This window comes from Eulemur rufifrons, chromosome 3, assembly GCF_041146395.1.
Source record: "Eulemur rufifrons isolate Redbay chromosome 3, OSU_ERuf_1, whole genome shotgun sequence".
In the NCBI taxonomy this organism is placed as follows: Eukaryota; Metazoa; Chordata; class Mammalia; order Primates; family Lemuridae; genus Eulemur; species Eulemur rufifrons.
In genome coordinates, this window is record NC_090985.1 from 18,339,215 (window position 1) to 18,357,654 (window position 18,440).

The 18,440-nt window shown below is 41.5% G+C and overlaps 1 non-coding gene and 1 pseudogene across 1 annotated transcript; both read right to left on the reverse strand.

Annotated features, from left to right (window-relative positions):
- Nucleotides 1-1,019: 1,019 nt before the first annotated feature.
- Nucleotides 1,020-17,762, reverse strand: LOC138381348 (tubulin beta chain pseudogene; annotated as a pseudogene).
- LOC138382289 (small Cajal body-specific RNA 20) lies at nt 13,130-13,262 on the reverse strand. The gene has a single exon (XR_011233378.1). It is a non-coding gene; the product is annotated as a small Cajal body-specific RNA 20 (non-coding RNA).
- Nucleotides 17,763-18,440: the final 678 nt, after the last annotated feature.

An 18,440-nucleotide genomic window follows, 5' to 3' on the forward strand; every position in this document is an offset into this window, starting at 1 on the left:
GATGGGCTGTGTCCCGTTTCCTCTCCTCTGGGGAACAGCTCAAATATTTAGGTGATGGTACACACCTTTCCACAGAAGTCAGGGATGTTGCATCTTTTTTGGGGGTAGAAAAGGTGGGGATGGGAAGGGCATTTCTGGAGTCTTAGGGGTTATGGCTGGTTGCTTTCTCCACCAGGGGAAAGGAAGGAATCGAACATGTAAGGGAGGTCGGGCAGGAGAGGGAAGGAACCCACCTGACAGGGTGGGGTGGACCCCTCCATAGGAGGCTGAGGATGGAGATAACACTGTTGACACCTCCCTTGAAGCTGAAAGATGGAGTGTGGAAATACCTGGAAATTATGACTTTCATAGCCTGGATTTCCCTCTCCCAAACTGTTCTAGAATGGAAAATCCCATCCCCTTCCTTGCAACGACCTCTACCTGCCACCATCTGCCCTTCTCCGCCTTGGCCGCTACTCTGGCTGAGACTGGTGGTTTTCATCCGGGTTGTGAGTACCCAGTTAGTTCTGAATGGGATTGGGATGAGACCCAGCTTCCTGAAGAATAATTCTGAAAACGGAGGGAAATATTAACTGGGCAGGTGGGAGGAGTGGGCACCCGAAGGAAACACAGGGTTACCCAGAATGGCAGAAATCGAGGTTTCCCAGAGTGGAAAGAGAGAGGAGACATTCAACAGCAAGTATTTATGGAGTGCCCACTATGTGCCAGGCCCTGTTCCACAAGACAGAGGCGGCAAACAGAAATTCTGAGGGAGAGGAAAGGAGCAGTTGAGGAAGAAGCTGAGGGAACTGAGAAGCCTGAGGTGATGGAGGCGCTGCCTCCGGCCTCCTCACTGAAATCCTCCTCCCTCTGCGCGGTGTCCTAGTGCTCAGAGATGAGCTCCTTCACGTTGCTCTCGGCCCCGTGAGCTCCATCTCGCCCGCGCCCACGCCCGCGTACCGGCGGAGGAAGGCCTGTGGGGACACACGGCGGCCGGCTGCTCTGAGGGGGCGTGGGGAGCTCCCGGCCCTCTGTTGCGATCAAGGCGCCGCCATCTTGAGGCCGCCAGGCGGGATGTCACAGCCAGCTGTCTTGCGTTGTTGAGGAGCCACTCCACCAAGAGTAGCTGCTATTCTTGCTCTGCACGTTGAGCATCTGCCTGTCTGCTTCCTTCATGGACATCCGTCCACAGAAGACGGCAGCCACGGTGAGGTACCGGCCATGGCAGGGTCAGAGGCAGCCACCACGTTCTTGGCATCAGAGACCTGCAGGGTGAGTCTGGGCACGGTGAGAGCTCAGTACTGCTGGCTTCCACGGCTGGCAAGAGGGACAGGGCCTGGCATGAAGCAGTGGAGAAGTGGGAAGGGCACCCTGTTGACTGCCAGCTTGTGGAGGTCAGTGTTGAGCTGGCCAGGGAAGCAGAGGCAGGTGGCTGAGATGAGGTAGTTCAGGTCCTCTTGGATCCGCACGGTCAGCTTGAGGCTACAGAAGCAGATGTCATAAAGGGACTTGTTGTCAATGCAGTAGGTCTCATCAGTGTTCTCTACCAACAGATGGATGGAAAGGGTGGCGTTGTAGGGCTCAGCCATGGTGTCAGACCCTTTGGGTGAGGGCACCACGCTGAAGGTGTTCCTGATGCATAAGGATATGCTTCCTGGATCTTGCTGTAATGGGTGCCCATTCCAGAGCCCGTGTCCCCGCCAGTGAATGGGTCAGCTGGAAGCCCTGCAGGCAGTCCCAGCTCTCGGCCTCCTTCCCCACCACCTACAGGATGGAATCAGCCAGCTTGGCCCCCTCTGTGTAGTGGCTGTTGGCCCAGCTGTTGTCTGCCTGACTGACCAAAAACAGAGATGTCTGGTCTGAAGACCCAAAAAGACCTGCGTGAACAGAGTGCATGGTCCCAAGTTCTAGATCCACCAGGATTGCACAAAGAACATATTTGCTCCCGGTGGCTTCATCGTAATACACGGAGATATGGTTCAGCTATAGGTTGCTGTCTCTGTAGTAGGTAGCGAGGGGTCCACACTGTGTTCATCACTGATCGCCTCCCACCAACTTGGCATGATCTGGTTGCCACCCTGACTAGCCTGGATGTGCACAATTTCCCTTATGGTTAAAATTTATTAGGTCATTAAATATGAAATTTCCGATTTCGAATCAAAAGTGTAATTTGTTATATCTCAAATAAGAAGCAGTACATTAATCAAAGTGTGTGCCTAAACCATTGACACAGTTTTGCCATCTTAACAGTAGCTTGTTTATGCCAGCAGTGAAAAAGCCTGAAGAGTGAGTGGTGATGAATTCGAGAAGGCATTTTCCACAGCTTGATGAGAAGTGAATATTTTTTCTTGCAAGAAGTGATCCAAAGCCTGGAAGAAGTGTCAGTCAGTTGGTGCAAGGTCTGGTGAATACAGTGGTTGACAGAGAGTTTCCAAGTCCAGCTTCTGTAGTTTGAGCAGCATTGTTTTATTTGCAACATGTGGTCTTGCAAGAGGTCTGGCTGGTCTCTATTGACCAATCTTGGCTGCTTAATCACAAGCATCATCATTTTGTCCAGTTGGTTGCAGTAGATATCTACTATAATCAATTGACCAGATTTCATGAAGCCGTGGTAGATAATACCAGCGCTGGACCACCAAACAGACACCATTAGCTTTTTTTGATGACTATTTGGGTTTGGACTGTGTTTTGGCACTTCATCTTTATCCACTCATTGTGCAAAATGCTTGCTAATGTCAAAAACAATCCATTTTTCATCACATATAACAATATGGTATAGAAATGGTTTGCCTTTATGTCGTGACAGCAAAGAAAGGCAAGCTTCAAAATGATTTCTCTTCTGATGCTCATTTAATTCATGGGGTACCCATCTATACAGCTTCTTTACCTTGCCAATTTGTTTCAAATGGTCCAATATTGTTGGAATAGTGATGTCAAACCTTGTTGTTAATTCACACATAGGTTGAGATGGATTCGCTTCCACTACAGCTTTCAGCTCATCATTATCCACCTTGGTCTCAGGTCACCCACATGGTTCATTTTCAAGATTAAAATCACCAGAATGGAACTTCTCAAACCATCGATATACGTGTGTTCATTAGCCACATCCTTCCCAAACATTTCATTGACATTTCGAGCTGTCTGCACTGCATTGGTTCCACGAAGGAACTCATATTAAAAAATAACATGAATTTTTGACTTATCCATGGTTTCACAAAAATTGCTTTAAAAAAAAATTGAAGATAATCACAAGTCAAACCATGCATTTGAAAGAATGAGGATGTACCTTCACAATAAAAACAAACAAATAAGAAGTGTCAAAGTGAAATGTCAGAGATATCAACTGTCAAACTTAGTACTTAAGTAAATTGGACATTCCATACTTAGTAACCTATATTTCAATTTTTTTTGCTTGTCTCAAAGTATGTATGGGACAAGAAAATATGTAATTTTTTCCTGTGCTGGTCTCAGGCTGAAAGGCTGGAATGTGCCCCAGCGGCTGGGGCAGAGAGGTCCAGATGTGCTAGCAGGAAGGTTCTGAGAGGGTGCCACGCTGGAGCATTGGAGCAAGAAATGCCAGCTCAGAAACAGACACACGCCATCTCTTCCCCAGCTGAGTGTCACAGACTGGCATGAGCAGCGTCTGCCTGGCAGCAAGCTTCAGGGGATCTGTTTGGAATTTCATTAGAGCTGAGGAGCCCACCAAACATTCCTGTAGGAGAACTTCACATAATAAAAAAGGGAAGGACAAAATGCAGTATTATGACTGTGTGCCTCACACGAAGTAGACAGCAAAAAATGCGAGAAGTCAAGTACTGTGGTGAACAGCATGAAGTAAAAGTCCACATCAACTGACTCTGAAGGAGGAGAAAGATCACGGAAATGCAGAAAATCTGGCATCCGATTAAAAATTGCAGAGTCACCATGTTTGCAAAATAGGAACATGATCTTCCCTTTTACACATATTTTGGGTATTTGCCCAAATAAAATTAGAGAAGAGAAGTTATCGACACAAGCTTGCAGGGGCGGTGCAGCGACAGTGGACAGAATGTATAGGCAGAAATGGCAGCCCTGGTTTAGAGGAAACAAAATAAGCTAAGAAAACATCCCATAGTTGGTCAAAGAAGCTTCCAGAGTGATGTGATTCCTATGCCAGAGAAAGACAGCCATTCATTGACTCAGCAAACATTTACAAATAGTGGGAGGGCTTAGAGAGGTTTGGGAGGAATGAAGAATGTCAGAGCCTTTCCATGGTCAGCTCAGCCACCTGAACTGACTGTGGAAGGAAAACCAGGAAATGACTGGGGAAGCATGGAGGAGCCAGCGTGCTAGGGTATTGGTGGCAAGCTCAGGGCCAGCAGATGAGGTGGCTAGGGAGGGCAGAGGGGTAAGGTTGTAGGGGAAGAAGATAACCTTGAGATGTGGTTGAGGGCCCACTTGGAGGGGCTTGACTCCCAGGCCAGGAGTGTGGACACTGTCCATGAGATGCTAGAGAATTATGAGAACACCTGTGTCAAGGAGCAGGAAAAATTACATATACAAAGTGGTTTTCTTTTAAAAAAGATTTTTTTTGTTTGTTTTGTTTTTGAGACAGAGTCTGGCTATGTCACCAGGGCTAGAGTGCAGTGGTGTTATCATAGCTCACTGCAACCTCAAACTCCTGGGCTCAAACGATCCTTGTGCCTCAGCCTCCCAAGTAGCTGGGACTATAGAGGTGCACCACCATGCCTGGCTAATTTTTCTATATTCTATATATATTTCTATATTCTATATATTCTATATATATTTATATATATATATATATATTTTTTTTTTTTTTTTAGAGATAGGGTTTCACTCTTGCTGAGGCTGGTCTCGAACTCTGAGCTCAAGCAATCCTTCCACCTCGGCCTCCCAGTGTGCTAGGATTACAGGTATAAGTCACTGAGTCCAGGCTTTAAAAAGATTTTTAAAAGATTTTTTTGAAATTTTATGAATTTTAAGATAACTCTATCTGTCTGATAAAATGGCTTGCCCCACTAGGTTTCTTCTCCCCCAGCTCTCAAAAGGAGGTTGCGTCATTTCCGTGCTGATTCTGTGGGCTTTTGTAGTGCAAAGTCCAGAGAAGGGGGAGGTGGGTGTGGAGTAAGAAGAGTCTCAGAGTCCAGGTCTGGGGATTGGGGTAGTTTGGAAGCAAAAGCACAGGAGAAGCCCCAGGAAGTGATGGGAGTGGGATACAGAAAAGGAGGGTTTTTGAGAAATGTTTCTATGGGCACAGTATCCCCTGCATGGTGCTAAAGAAATGTAAAGAACCTGAGCAATTTTGAACAATACAAGTGCACACTGGGCTGCATTTCTTTGAGCATGACATCTGTCTGAGAGCAGGGCACATGAATCATGGCTTCAAAGGGGTGACAGATTAATCTGGTAGCAGACCTTACGGAGGTTGATCAGAAAAAATAGAGAAAGCATAGAGATGATGAAGGGATCGTTGCAATAGACTGGGACTTGGGGACTGATTCATGGCAGGGGAATAAACAAGAAAGAAAAGTCCAAGATTTCAGTGCAGAGTAGTCACATAGGGGATGGGAAATGAGATTCACCTTGGATGCCTTCAGCTGTCCATTTGCAGAGGCTGCCCAGAGCACCATGTTGAGAAACATTGCAAGGCTGATCTGGGAAAGAGTGTCATGGACAAGTGGGGCTCTCCACCATGGGCCGAGGAGCTCACTCTGCATGTGTTGACCCTGGACTTGGGGAATGACGGCATTATTGACAGCATTAGGGACATCAGAACGGAAGCTAGTTTTCTGGGAAAGAGAATAAACTTGGATGAAGCTGAAGCAATGTACGTTATTTTTACTATTTATTATTCTGGCTTTGGCTGATGCATTTAAAAGTTACCACATTTGTATCCCAGTGCCAACAGTGACCAAGCCTCAGAGTGTCCCCCTGAAGCAGGCTCATCCACTTACAGAAAACCTTGGGTGTGTTCTAAAGAGGAAGTTTTGGATGGACTCTCAGAAATGACATATGACCAAATGTACAGGTGACATCTAAGTATTCTTCCTGGATAGTTTTCTCCTCCCCAGCTCCGCACTGGGGTTTACCCTGCAGTTTTCTAAGTGTAGACAAAGACTGAATGGTGTGTTTTATGCAGTGCTGCCGAATTGTGAGTATGAAGGATAGCAATAATTTAATTCTCAAGGTAGTACCCAAACAACAAAACATCTCCCCTCTGAACCGTGAGCTCTGCCAGGGCCAAGACCTCTGCTGTGTCCCCAGCCCGGGGAGAGTCTGGAACACACACAGCCAGTCCATGACTGCTGACTGCAGGAGTGAATCAATGTGTTTTTTGCTTCCTCTGTCTTCTACCCAAGGAGCCCCAGAACTGTGCTTAGTGGTGTATTTCAAGTACATTGCTCTCAGTAGGAGTCAGCCTGGTCTGTGGACCAGGACAAGTTCATGACTATTGTGGTGAATACGTTTTCTAATTCAAATCAACAAAGATTTTTTAAGCACCTGCTGTGTTCATATCCTTTAACTATTTCACCCCTAGAAATCTATTCTACAGATATACCTATACTTATGCAATTGTGTAAAGGGCGTGTCGTATTCCATTGTGTGCTGCTACAACAGAATACCACAGACTGGGTAATTTATAATGAACAGAAATATATTGGCTCATGGTTCTGAAGGCCGAAAAGTCCGAGATTGAGGGGCCAGCCTTTGGCAAGGGCCTACATCATTGCATGATGGGATGGCAAAGACAGAGTGAGAGAGAAAGAGAGAGCAAGAGGTGGTGAACCCTCTCCTGTGATAATGGCATTAATTCATTTACGAGAACCCTCATGGCCTAATCACCTCTTAGAGATCTCACCTCTTATTACTGTTACAATGGCAATTAAATTTCAACATAAATTTGGGAGGAGACAAACATTCAAACCATAGTAGGGTGACTTGGTTGTGACAGCAAAATTCATAAACAACCTACATGTCCATCAATAGGGGACTGATTAAATAAACATGGTGCCTCCGTTATAGAGATCCTGTGCAAGGGGCACAATGTTTCAGTTTCTTCAAATCTTCATACAGACACAGAGAAACTAGATAGCAAAATCAAAACGCAAAGGAAAGTATTTATAACAAAGCTGGGCAACAAATTGTCCCCACTGACCACAACATATATAACCCACCAATAGCCTCAAGACTTGCATAGTATCCAGGTTTTAGGAATTGAAAGAAGTGGGAAGCAAGGGGGTGGGAATTGATGGACCTGAGAACAGAAGAACCCCCAAATAGACTAGGAATTCACTAGAAAGCACTGTGGGCCAATTTGAGAAGAGCAGGGGGAGTTGGGAGTGTAGACTGTCCAGCTCAGGGTAGTGTCTGCGCCCACAGTTAGAAGGCAGGAGGAGGCAGGAGTAGCCAGGCCCCAAGGAACTTTCAAGACTGACCAGGACAGGGCCTCATGCTCAGGAGAAAGTGCTGAGAGAGGAATCAAAATTGAGCAGACACGGATGAGAAAGCAGCTTCAGTCTGAATTGGGGGAATGGATTAGCCAGGAAATCCCAGAAAGCAGGCGGCTCTATTTTTGAACACAGAAGTGGGTGCCCTGTGAAGCTTGAAAAGCTTTACTGAAACTTCCCTTATTCTAAAAGTTCAGGAAAACTTGATTTCACATGAAAAAAACAAGCACCAGAAGAGTATCAAATTCAATCCTATATGAAGCTATTTAACAAACCAGAGAGAATAAAGAGCAGAGTAACACTGCAACTGACAGCGAGGTCACACCAGAGACATGCTCATAAAACATTAAGCTTTAGTTTTGATCTATTTCAGAAAAAGACATTAAGTAAATGATAGATATGAAATAAGAGCATCCATCAGAATTAGAAAAACTTGGAAGTAAGGTGACAACTCAGGGAAAAAAAAACCAGAACTTAAAGAAAAAACTCATTCACTAACAAGACTAAACTAAAAGGAATACAAAAGCAAACACACACAGAGGGTAATGCCTCAAGGGAAACAGAAGGTGAAAAAGAGAAAAAAAAAATAAAAAAGAAAGAAAGAAGAAGGATTTAAGAGAAAGCAATGAACGTTGAAGGATATTGCAAATATGAATAACAGGTGTTCCTCAAGAAGAAAACCAAAGCAAGAGAATAGAACAAATACTAAGAGTTATAATCCAAGAAAACTTCCTTGAAGTAAAAGATTTGAAAGCATATGTTGAAAGAGTACAATGCATACTTGAGAATATTGGCCCAGAAGGACCACCAGCAGGACATATCTTAGTGAAGTTATTAGAGTTTAAAGAAAAACAAAAAAAAAATCCTTTGAATCTCTTGAAAAATTCTTTGGACATCTACAGAAAGAGAGAGACTTATGTGACTTAGAAGGAAAAGAAAAATAGACTATCACCAGGCAACAGCTTTTTTTTTTTTTTTTTTTTTGACAGTAACACTTTATGCCAAAGGACAATGGATTAACATATTTAAGATACTCAAGGAAAGAAAGTAAAAGCCAAGGATTTCATACCCAGCAAAACTGACTGTCCAGTATAAAGGGCACAGCAAATGACTACCAACATGCAAGAACTCATGGAATATTGTCTCCATGAGCCGTCATTCCTGAGGAATCATCTACAGAGCAAGCTTCAGACTAATCAGAGTGGCCAGATAGGCATCGACATGAGAATTGGGGATGAGCGTTCACTAGCTGGTCACCTGCAGAACTAAGATGAAATGAAGGTGGAGAAGAGTGTAGAAGGTAATGGCCATAGGATCTAAGAATGTAGATATAACACAGCTATGAAGAAAGGGCAGGAGAATGTGGAGAATGTATGAACAAAAAAATTTTTAAATGTTTTCAGTAATCATATTACTGATAGTATTGTCATTCTGTTATTCTGAATATGTTGTATGTGTGATATAAGATAAAACAAAAGAGTTTGAGATATTCTAATTGCACCATCACTGTGTCCCTGAGAATTAGTATTTTCCATATGAAAGGAAAGCAATGCAGATGTAAGAGAAAGAAGGTTGCATGAAAGACCCATGGTGTCAAATTTAGATTGGAAATATTGATATTGTAATAGTTAATTTTATGTGTCAACTTGACTGGACCACAGGGTGCCTAGATATTTAAACATTATTCTGGATGTGAGGATGTCTCTGGATGAGATTAACATTTGAATCAGTGGGCTGGCTAAGCAGATCACCCTCCCTAATAGAACAAGAGGTGACATAGGAGAGAATGTGCACTCTCTGCCTGACTGTCTTCAAGCTGAGACATCCTTTTTCTCCTGCTTTCAGACTCAGACTAGAACTTACAGAATCAGCTCTCTGGGGTCTCCAGCTTGCCAGCGGCAGATCTTAGGACTTCTTCACTCCATCTTAGTTCATTTTGTGTTGCTATAAAGGAATACCTGACAGTGGATAATTTATAAAGAAAAAATGTCTTATTTGGCTCACAATTGTGAAATGGCTAGGAAGTTCAAGATTGGGCTACCACTACTCAGCAAAAGAAACCAGGGATTCAAAATGATTGATTTGAAGTCTGGAGCAGGAAATGCATAAGAGGCTGGAATATCTTGTCACACTAGATGGCAAAGAAGCTATCTAGGGTCAGACCAAAAGGGCTCAGGAACCAACTATTAACAGAACAAGCCTAAGATGAATAATGTCAGCTTCAATAGGATAATAAAGGAAATGGATTGAAATCCATCAAATATGTTTAAATCTGTGAATTCATAATGATATTAAAGCAAGAAATGGTCACCTTCAGAGGATGTAAGGATATCAACTCTTCCACTTGGAAACAGGGAAATGAAAGGAAAGAATCCAGCACATTCCTGCCTTCCCTGCATGAGCTATACCACAGGGTAACCAGGCAGATGAAGAAAAGCAAGTCTTCGTTAAAAAGCCAGATTATGGGAAACTCTACTTATCAGCTGCCCCAGATTCAACAGATAAATTACAAAGAAATGAAACAGATGAAGGAGAAACCTGCAGATTAAGAGAGATTTAAAAGACATATCAAAACATTTTTTTAAAATAGGTAGGACTAGAGTAATAAAGGTCTAGGGGAGCAAATTTGGGTGCTAAAGCTATAAATAGAAAAACTAAAGCAAGTCAAATTAATGCTACTTACGGTAGGAAGAAGGAGGCAGCGATTCGGGTGGGGTATGTGGAGACGCTTCTGGGGCAGTTGGCAAAGTTCTATTTCCTGCCCTAGGTAGTGTTTGCCTTCTAATAATTCATTAAGCAATAAATTTCATTTGTATGGGTTTTGGTATCCATGTTTTATTTAAAATAAAATGATTTTTAAAATGAGCCAGATCTAGATACACTGATGTGGACCAAGTTCTGAAATCTATGGTTAAATGAAATAAGGCAAGGGCAGAAGAGTGCGAATAGTACGACACCGGCATTTCCACGTAAAGGCGGTGTTTGTATGTGCATAAACTGTCCCTCAGAGGACACACAAGAAATTGGAAGCAAGGGGTGGACGAGTGGGTGGCCAACTTACTTTCACTGGGTCTATGATTATCATTCAAAACAGCAATTAATTGACTATGTGTTTATTTAGAAAAGCAATATTCCCAAGGAGCCTGAAAATCTCCTTCCTCCTCTTTTACACTTGCCAGACCACATTTTGGTCCATCATTTGCTGTCTGAGAAAGACACACAGGCTGGCAGGTGGGTGGGCCCTGCTCAGTGACATCTGAGCTTCACATGAACTGTAAGATATTGTCTCAGTGTGAACATTCTTTCTGTGTACGTTTCTAAGCTGAGGGTGTTTGAGGTGAGCCTGCATTTGAACACCCCTATAAATACCACTGTTCATGTCACCATGTACATATGACCCTGTGTAGAGCCCAGAGCTTTGCTGGCGGCGGGAGCTTTGCCTTTCTTATGTGCCCTTGACTCTCAGCGCTTGATCCAGCCCTTGGGGACCTGGGCACACCATCGCTATGGGACAGCACTCCTCGGAGCGCCAGGCACTCACTTCTCCTTTCTAATCAGCTTCTTCAGAATGGACCGGATTTAATAGGGAATAAAAGCTTTTCTTTTTTCCCTGGGGAAATAGCTCTCTGTTGAGACACTTTGCCAAGAGAAATAAAAATACTTCAGTTAAATTCCACATTGAATTTCAGAATAAAATGTTTGAAATCTTCCGAGTAGTTTACTCTTTTTCAGTGCTTTTTTCTTTTACTGCTAAATTTTATAATTCCTAGGGTGAGATGTATAATGACTTCAGGGATTTATAACAGAATTACTTTGAAAACAAATTGAGATTTACTTGATACAACATTTCTATGTAGAAGGCATCTACATAGAAATTAAACTGTCTTAAAGTTTATTTTATCTCTTTCAAAAATTATTGTGCTATGTATCTCATAGAAATTCCTCCCCTCACCCCCGGCACAGAGAGTGAATATTTTTAAGTTTTAAAAGACACTATCAAATTACCAAAGATTGTTTCAATTTGTAATCTCAGTTATAATGTAGAACATGATCCATTTGCCTATTTCCTGAAACCCTATTAGAGAATACTGGATGTCACTGGTCCTAAAAAATTCTCATGGCTTCTGATAGGCAAAACCTCATTGCTGCTTTAATTTGCATTACCTTCATTACTAATATGACTGATTATCTTTTAATTCATTGGTCAGTATTTCTCCATTGTGTGAAATGCCCTTTCACACCCTTTAATCCAGTTTTATTTCTTTTTTGGAGGCAGGGTCTCTCTCTGTTGCTCAGGCTGGAATGCAGTGGCACGATCATAGCTCCAACACCTGGCTCAAGCAATACTCCCACCTCGGCCTCCTGTGTAGCTGAGACTACAGGCGTGCTCTGCCATGCCTAGGTAAGTTATATAAGTTTTTTTTTTTTGTGGAGACAGAGTCTTGCTATGTTGCCCAGGCCATCCAGAATTCCGGGCCTCAAGCAATCCTCCTGCATTGGCCTCCCAAAGTGCTTTCTCCTGTTTTCCATCAAATTTTCTCATGGACTTCTTTGTATATTAGAGATAGTGACCTTTTTTCCCCTGTTGTAAATCTTACAATTATCTTCTCTCCCTCTGTTTCTCATCTATTAATAAATTTTTGGTAAGAAGTCTTGCCATATAGAAATATTTAATTTTTATGTTGTCAAGTGTATCCTTCAAATGAAAATTGGAGAGTTACTTTATGTTTAAGAAGGGCTTTTACTGTCTTTTACTCACTGCTTACCAGGGTTTTCTCTTGCCCTGAAAGAGCAATAGCTAACACCCAGGCCCTGAGTGAGATCCCACTTGCTCAGGAGTCCTCTTTGTAGTTTCTTTTCTCTTTCCATCATCTGGTCCAGTGAATCTCACACTTGAGCAAGAGTCAAAATCCCCCAGAGGGCTTGCGAAAACCCCAATTGCTCAGAAACCTGAGTCTGATTTAGCAAGTCTGGGGTGAGCCTGAGAATTTGTATCCTACGAAGTCCTCAGCTGAGGCTGCTGTTCTGGGACCACACGTGGAGAACCGCTGCTCTAGAGCATTGGTTTGACATCTTGATCTCTCTGGAATCTATTTACTTGTCCTATCTCCATTGCTTTCACCTGGGGCCAAGTCACATTATCTCTTTGCTGGGCTCCTTTCGTACCTTTTCCCCCCACATTCATTGTGATTCTTCTCTTACCCACTTGCCACACTGCAGCCAGAGGGATTTTGACCTTGGCTCACAGCATTCCCTTCCTTCCAACGCTTCCCCTGTCATCTTTGGGCCATCTTGTGACACTCGCCATGTCTTTCTGTGCCCTCTGCTCTCCTGCACCTTGGCTTTTGGTAGCTAGGAAATGCCACTCTCAATTTTGTTCCAAGGCCTTTGCACATGCTGTTCTCTTTGCCTGGAATCCTCTTCCTTTGCCCCTCACAGTGGTATTTGGTCATTTTGGTGAGATGTAAAATTGAATCACATTTACTGTTAGGCTGGTATGTGGATCCGGTCACTTAGCTCTGAATGAACCTAGCTGACATCCAGCATCACATGTCAAAATGGCTTTGTGTTTTTGACTCATTAAGGAGCTCCCAGGAGCGCTGTAAGAAGCAGTACATCGTTTTCATTGAGCATAATGGCCTCATAAAGAAAGTCATTTTTTTTTCCTTTTCTTTTCTTTCTTTTTTTTTTTTTTTAACTATGAATGTCTGAGGCAGGAAAACAAGGCTGCCCAGCTCTTGGCAGTCCTGACAATAATCCTCGAGGCTGGCTGATCTTGGCCTCGTCCTTGGCTGAGGAGAAACTGGCCCCTCATGGCCCCAAGGGGGAGAGGCCCAGACAGTCATTTTCTAACAATAGCGATAAAAGAGAATGTGAGGAAACTAAGAATTCATAGTTAGAATACAGGAATTTTAGCTAAATTAACCCTTTATAAAATAAGTGAGCCCACCACATGCTTTATGTGAAAACAAGATAAAAAGCATCACTATCACTTTTTATAAATTTATTTTGACAGTCAGGTAAATTCATAATCAATATTATTCAGTGGTGATATTGTATAGGATTTATTTTATTAATAGAATATTTTAATAGCTTTATAAAAATATAAAAGTCTTTATCCCAATATTTATAGACTCGCTAAGGATCTAAACGAGGCGCTTGAAATCTCTAGTTATAATTTTAACATTTTTTGGAGAAATTACATGCTTTAGTGCCATTTTTGGCACTAGATTGGAGATTTATAAAGATCTCAAGCTCTGTGCCTCATAAATGCTAAGGCTCTAGACTGTATTTTGAGCAGAACTCTTTTCCTTCTGTACTGGGGGAAACAGAGTGACATATGGTACAGGTTAAAGGAATGGGGACTAAGAGACCAGATGAGTAATACAGAATCAATGGAGAATGGAAAGAGCCAAACGGTGCCTTTCCATATAATTCAGGCTCACGTCAGTGTGCGTGCACAAGAGAAACGGATTCCACTAGAGTCGATGCTGACAATTTGGATGCATCTTTCAAAGTTTTAGCCGGAGAATAAGCTATGAAACAAAAGGCTTTTATTTTTCATCTTTAATGTGATTATGACACAGTAATTGTTAGAATTCTGACATATCCTTAGGGAATAGGTAGATGTTGTGCTTAGAATTTTAAGATGGAGAGTCTGAAAATTATACACAATCAATGTCAGACCCAGAGCAAGAATTGAGGCCTCCGACTTCCGATACCATGTTCCATCTACACACTTCTTTCTTGGGTGTAGAAAACAAAATTCAATAAATATTTCTTGAGTTTTTTAATATGCAAGGTACTGTGGTAGGTGCTTGGGGTGAGAGTGGGGAATATGTGCCAATCATTATTTGAGTCATGGGTCCTGCCCTCATGGGGCTCCCCCTGGACTTGTGAAGGCAAAATACAACTACAAGCAGGCTTTGCTTTTCATGGTTCTGGTATGTGTGAAACTCACTTACCACAGTTCATTTAAATAACACCAGTCCCCCAACAACATGGTTCAAATTTCAGTTACCATGGCATACTAACTGAAAGTCATTGCATGGAGCACCAATTCCACTGCTAGCTCTTCAGTCCACAAGCCACTACGTAAATAACATAAATTCATGAGGATTAATGACCAATAACGGCATTTTTTCCAAAGTCTGCAATGACTGGTGACCAATCACAGCTGTTCTTTCAAAGTGTGCAGTGATTGGTGACTCCACATCTGTTATTCAGTTTATGCACTACCAGCAAAGCATGCAGCTGTGTATCCTCCTTGATTCTCAGTGATAAATCCAGGTGGCATTTCACAAAAATGAATAACCAAAAGGACGAGTTGGCCAATGAAGATGAAAGAAAGTACATCAAAGAAATAAAAAAAGTGCTAAAGATGGACGTGAAATATGAATAGGATGTAAATGGAGTCATAGAAAATATAGCTGACCACGTGGAGTTATAGAAGAAATAGCTGACCATGCCATTGTGGGCTCTGCCATCTATGGAGATACTCTAGATATGCAGCCAGAAGAACTTAATGAGGGCGGAACGACAGACATAAATCAGGAAAGAGGTAGTGACAAAAAGAATGAAGATATCCCAAAGGAAGTAACTCTAGCAAAAAAAGAAAATAAAAAGAAAAAACACTTCACATTAAATGAACTCCCAGATATATTTTACAACATTCAAAACACAAAGGGGAAAATACTGGAAGTGATCCAAACTTAGAAAGCTGTATGCCAGTTCACCAAGGCATAGAAAAATTGCTTACCTCACATGCCTACCAACGAGAAGGCAAGTTATAAAATGTTTTTTTTTTCAAACCTCATGGTATCCTCAAATCAAAAAACCTAAAACACATACACACACAAAAAAAGAAAAGCAAGAAATTAAAACACATTGCCAGAGAAAATTGCTTTTACACAAAGGAAAACAGGAAGGAAGAAGGAGAGGATGACCAAACAACCCAAAATCAAATAACAACGTGGCAATAGGAAGTCCTTACCTGTCAATAACAGCATTGAATGTGAAAGGACTAAAATCTTGAATCAAAATACAAAGAGAAGACCCAATGATATGTTGTCTTCAAGAAACTCACTTCACCTATAAAGACACATATAGACTGTAAATAAAGGGATGGAAAAAGATATCCCATGCAAACAGAAATAAAAAAGAGGAGGAATAGCTATACTTATATCAGATAAAATAGCTTTCAAGACAAAAACTGTAAAAAGAGACAAAGAAGTCATTATATAATGATAAAGGGGTCAATTTGTCAAGAGGATAGAGTAATTATAAATATTTGTGCACCCAACACTGGAGCACCTCAATATATAAAGCAAATATTATCAAAGCTAAAGGGAGAGATAGACACCAATACAATAAAAAGTGGAGACCTCAACACTCCACTTTCAACATTGGACAGATCATTCAGACAGAAAATCACAAAGAAACATTGTACTTAATCTGCACTATAGATCAAATGGATCTAGTAGATATTTATGGGATGTGTCATTCAATAGCTCAGCTCATGGATAATTCTCAAGGACAGATGATATGTTAGGCCATAAAACAAATCTTAAAAATTAAAAAAAAAATTGAAATCATGTCAAGCATTTTCTCTGACCACAATGGAATAAAACCAGAAATCAATAACAAAAGGAACATTGGAAACTATATAAACACAGGGAAATTAAATAATATGCTCCTGAATGACCAGTGGGTCAATGAAGAGATTAAAAATGAAATTAAAAATTTTATCAAAATAAATGAGAATGAAAACACAATATATCAAAACCTATGGGAAATGGCAAAAGCAGTAATAAGAGGAAAGTTTTTAGCAAAAAGTGCCTACATCAAAAAATTAGAAAAGCTTCAATTAAACACCTAATGATGTATCTTAAAGAACCAGAAAAACAAGAGCAAACCTAATCCAAAACTAGTAGAGGTAAGGAAATAATAATGGTCAGGGCAGAGATAAATGAAATTGAAACAAAAAATACAAAAGATCAACAAAATGAAAAGTTAGTTTTTTGAAAAGATAAACAAAATTGGCACACCTTTAGCCAGACTAAGAATAAACCCAAATAAATAAAATCAGAGATGAAAAAGGAGGCATTACAACTGATAATGCAGAAATTCAAAGGATCATTTGAAACTACCATGAGCAGCTATATGCCAGTAAATTGGAAAACCTAGAAGAAATGGATAAATTCCTAGACATATACAACCTACCAAAATTGTACCAGAAAGAAATCCAAAACCTGATTAAGCCAATAACAAGTAACAAGATAGAAGCAGTAATAAAAAGTCTCCCATCAAAGAAAAAAGCCTAGGATCCAATGGCTTCACTGCTGAATTCTAGCAAACATTCAAAGAACAACCAAATACCAATACTACTTAAACTATTCCCAAAAAATCAAGGAGGAAAGATTACTTCCAAACTCATTGGACAACGCCCATATCACCCTGATACCAAAACCAAAAAATGACACAACAACAAAAAAGAAAACTGTAGGCCACTATCTCTGATGAACATAAATGCAAAAATCCTCAAAAATTAATAGCAAGCCTAATTCAACAACACATTACAAATATTATTCATCATGATCAAGTGGGATTCATCCAAGGGATGCAAGGGTGGTTCAACATATGCAAATCAATCAGTGTGATACATCATATTAACAGAATGAGGGACAAAAACCATATGATCATTTCATTTGATGCTGAGAAAGCGTTTGATAAAATTCAACATCCCTTCATGATAAAAACTCTCAGAAAATTGAATGTAGAAGAAAATTACCTCAACATTATTAAAGCCATATATGCTAGACCCACAGCCAGTATCATACTGAATGGGGAAAAACTTAGCCTTTCCTCTAAGATCTGGAACAAGACAAGGATGCTCACTAGCCACACTGTTGTGCAGGAAGTTCTAGCTAGAGCAATCAGACGAAGAGAAAGAAATAAAGAGCATCAAAACTGGAAAGGAAGAAGTCAAATTAGCCTTGTTTGAAGATGACATGATCTTATATTTAGAAAACCCTAAAGACTACATCAAAAAGTTGTTAGAATTGATAAATGAATTCAATAAAGTTGCAGGATACAAAATCAACATTGAAAAATCTGTAGCATTGTGTTAAGAAGTGGAACCTTTAAGAGGTGATGAGGTCACAAGGGCTCTGTTCTCATGCATGCATTAATGCCATTATTGCAGCAGTGGGTTCCTTATAAAATCATGAGTTTGCCCTCCTCACCCTCCTGCCTTCTGCCATAGGTTGATGTAGCAGGAAGGCACTCGCCAGATGCCAGCCCCTTGAGCTGAGACTTCCCAGCCTCCAGAGCCATGAGCCAATCAATTTGTTTTCTTTATAAGTTTGCCAGTCTCTGATATTCTGTTCTAGGAGCACAGAACAAACTAAAACAGACCCCTTGCCTCTCTGCCTGAACCTAAACCTGTCAGACTCTTATGAGCCTGACTTACCTGGTTTTGACACAGCTGAGAGACAGATTTGGAAGATCTGAAACAGCATGAGCAAACGCTTACATGCCTGGGTGCCAGCAGATCCAACAGGCAGAGAGAGCAAGGGTGGTGTATTCATTTGCTAGGGTGGCTGCAACTAAGTGCCTCAAACTGGGTGGCTTAAAACCACAGAAATGTATTGTCTCACAGTTGTAGAGGCTGGAAGTCCAAAATCAAGGTGGTGTCAGGGCCATGCTCCCTCTCGAACGTGTAGGGGAGATCCCATCCTTGCCTCTTCTAGTTTCTGTGTTGGTCCAGCAATCCTTGGCATTCTTTGGCTTGCAGATGCATCACTTGGTTTATAGAAGCATCTGTGTTTCTTCTCCTCTTCTTATAAGGACACCAGTCATTTTGGATTAGGGTCTACCCTAGTGACCTCATCCTGACTTCATTACATCTGCAAAGACCCATTTCCAAATAAAGATACAGTCACAGGTACCAGGGTTAGGACTTCAACACATCTTTTGGGGAGACACTATGCAACCCTCAACACTGGGATGGGC